This window comes from Dipodomys ordii, unplaced genomic scaffold (assembly GCF_000151885.1).
Source record: "Dipodomys ordii isolate 6190 unplaced genomic scaffold, Dord_2.0 Scaffold66, whole genome shotgun sequence".
Lineage (NCBI taxonomy): Eukaryota > Metazoa > Chordata > Mammalia > Rodentia > Heteromyidae > Dipodomys > Dipodomys ordii.
The window spans coordinates 2638133-2641525 of NW_012267282.1; the positions used below are offsets into that span (position 1 = coordinate 2638133).

The 3393-nt window shown below is 53.6% G+C and overlaps 2 non-coding genes across 2 annotated transcripts; both read left to right on the forward strand.

Moving 5' to 3' along the window:
- Positions 1-71: 71 nt before the first annotated feature.
- On the forward strand, positions 72-143 carry Trnad-guc. The gene has a single exon. It is a non-coding gene; the product is annotated as a tRNA-Asp (tRNA).
- Positions 144-1901: 1758 nt separating this feature from the next.
- Trnaa-ugc lies at positions 1902-1973 on the forward strand. The gene has a single exon. It is a non-coding gene; the product is annotated as a tRNA-Ala (tRNA).
- Positions 1974-3393: the final 1420 nt, after the last annotated feature.

Sequence of the window (3393 nt, forward strand, 5' to 3'; positions counted from 1 at the left end):
CGCCCCGGAGCCCGTCCCGCCCCGCTCCGCCCTCTCCCTCAAGGCGGCCGCCGAGGAGGCCCGCGCGGCCGTCCTCGTTAGTATAGTGGTGAGTATCCCCGCCTGTCACGCGGGAGACCGGGGTTCGATTCCCCGACGGGGAGGTTTCCGCGCTTATATTTTACTTTTTTTTTTCAGCCCAGACCCCTGTCCTAGGCCTCAGCGTCACCGACCCCCCTTCTGCCGACGTCCTCTGCCGTCCAGCCCCGCCGCGCCCGCTTGCGTCTCGGGGCTTTGTGCAGGCGGGAGGGGGGGCGGGGAGGGGGCAGCCCTGCTTGGATCTCAGGGAGGAGGGGGGGCACCCCTGCTTGGATCTGAGGGAGGAGGGGGGGGCAGCCCTGCTTGGATCTCAGGGAGGAGGGGGGCAGCCCTGCTTGGATCTCAGGGAGGAGGGGGGGCAGCCCTGCTTGGATCTCAGGGCTTTGTTCAGGGAGGGCCCCCAGAGGGGACACGCAGCCCTGCTCCTGAGCCTCAGGAAGGGCACACACCAGGCCAGGTCTCTCTGCAGGGTCCTCACAGACGCCAAAGGAGAGCCTAGGATGCTTGCTTGGTTCAACAGCTCTGTCCCCTCCCAGCCATTCAGCTCTCTCTCAAATGGCAGTAAATAGGCGGATTCGCACCCAGGGCCAAGAAGATGCTCAGCCGGCTCAGGAGGCACCTGGGGGCTTACACCCCTCATTCACCTCCCTCACGAGCTGGGGAGGGAGGGGAGGTGCTGTGGGTAGGCTCTCTGCCACTGCGCCCAGCACCAGGAGGTGTAGCGAGGGCCATCCACTGGACAGTTTTAGGGTGTGGTGTCCACACAGCAAGTGCCTTCCCTTCAAGAAATCTTGAGGCTGGTGAGAAAAGGTAAAGCTGTCAGTCAGTGGGCCTATGACCCCTGGAAGCCTGGTAGAAAAGGCTGAAAAACTTCTTTAATTAATCAGCAAAATGGCAGGCTGGAGGTATGGCCTAAGAGGTAGAGTGACAATGCAGCAAACAAGCCAAGCAAGCTGTAAGGTCCTGAACTCAAAGCCCAGAACCACAAGACAATTAGAAATAAATAAAGGCTCTTTTCTTCTGTCAGGTTGCTGGGGGAAGTAGGCAGCTGGGAAAAATGTCAGACTGCGAGGGGAAAAGGCTGCTGCTGAGAAAGACCACGTTCCTACCCAAAAGCACCATCTGAGTCAACCATTCTTCCAGTGCACTGGCCTAAGACTACTCAAACTGGCATAACAAGCTACATGCCACAAGTCCCTGCTCACTACAAGTGCTACTTTTACCCTGCCTATAAAAGCTCTGCTACAACTACACTCAGTGCGACCTCTCTGATCCAACCTGGGAGTTCACCTGGGAGTGTACCCCCAATAAACTTTGCTGTCACTCTTTTATTTCTCTCTGCGTGGTCCTTTTCTGATTTAAAACCTTACACTTTCCTCCAAGTTTGAGCCCTGATTCTGGGCTGAAACAAACTTCCTCCCTCCCTTCCTTCCTTTTCTCTTTCTTTCCTTCCTACCTCTCTTCCTCTCTGTCAGTATATATTAATTGCATAAAGGCATTTCACTGTGATGTTTCTAAACACACTGCATATAGAGCACTTTGATCTGATCTGAAACTTTGTGTCTGCTCATCTAATACCCAGAGCAAGGGGCCAGGGAAGATGAAGTCTTCAAACCCGAAATCACTCAAAAAGCTGAGCCACCAGAAAAGAAATCCTATTTTTCTTTCTGGTCCTTAGTTCTAGTAAAGCTATCGTTTTAGTTGCAAGATGGTGTGAACAATCTTAAAGAGGGAAATGATTTAAATGCTTAAAATAAAAGAGGATGGTCAAAAGTCCCGTGCAAGTGTAGCAGAGATTTGCAGGAGCAGGAGCAGGCAGGTTGGGGGATGTAGCTCAGTGGTAGAGCGCATGCTTTGCATGTATGAGGCCCCGGGTTCGATCCCCGGCATCTCCAGCTTTTCTCTCTTGTTTGTGTTTAATCTGTGGTTCGGTTCGCTGTCACCACAGCATCCCGAGGGAGCGAGGATTATGAGGATTATCCCAATTCCAGTCAGTACTTGAACTGAGAGTTTCACGCTGGGCAGGTCTTCCTGTTTTGAATACCAAGTCCCTTAAATATGTGAGATCACCCAAGGAGTAGAGACAAATGGCGGCGTGGGCAGCTGCAGGATCCCGCAGAGATCACGCCAAGCGGCTCGACTCTCGGCTGGCGCCCAGGCCCGGGGTGGAGGGCAGTCAAGGTCACAGCCTCTGCCATCCTCTCTTCCCTGTTCAGCCAGCGGCTGGGTTTGACAGGAAAGCAGCTCTGAAGCCCCAGCCAGGCCCGTTCCTCTCCTTCCCCAGCACACGCGGGGCTCAGGATGGTTGTCCGAGTGTCACGCGTGTCCCTGGACCTGACACCCAAGTGTCCACTGTGCCCGTGTGCACTCTCAGTCTGTCGTTTCCACAGGAATTCCTGTCAGCTCCTTCCTGTAGAGGAGAAACTCAGGCTGCGCATGCGCACATGCAAGCGCGCCCTCCTGCAGAGCTTCCCCTTCCAAACGAGTCAGTGCGGGCTGGGCCGCACAGCGCAGGGGCGGCCCGGCTCGGGTCTCAGGAGCTACATGTCAGCAAGGTTGGATGAGACTGGAATGTGGAGGATTCCTGATGGAGTCTAACCCAAACCTAATTATAACAGCTTGTTTCCCCACGTTGTAAAATTTAATGTCTTTTCTTGAAATTTTTCTAGTGGCACAATTGTGACAAAGGAAAATGCCAGAGTTGCTGCAAAAGACTGGTGTCAGGATAAAGCTTCCTAGGCGGGGGGAATGACATTTCGACTATTACATTTCAAGCAGGGAACAGGTGGCTCACGCCTGTAATCCTAGCTGCCCAGGAAGCCAGGATCTGAGGGTCCTGGTAAGAATCCAACCTGGGCAGGAAAGTCTGTGAGACTCTAACCTCCGATAAGCAAAACAAAAGCAAACAGAGGTAGAGCTGTGGCTAGAACACGACAGAACCTACCCTGTACTCACCACCCAGTTTCAGCACCCACATACACACACACACACACACATCCACACCACACACACATACCACGCACACACACATACACACCACACACACACACACACACCACACACACACACACATACCACACACACACCACACCACACTAAAATAAAATAAATTTCTTAACATTTACAAAAAAAGGGCTGGGAAGGTGGCTCAGTGGTAGAGTGCTTGCCTTGCATGCATGAGGCCCTGTGTTTGATTCCTCAGCACCACATAAACAGAAAAAAAAAAGCCAGAAGTGGTGCTATGGCTCAAGTGGTAGAGCGCTAGCCTTGAGCTGAAGAGCTGAGGGACAGCGCCCAGGCCCAGAGTTCAGGCCC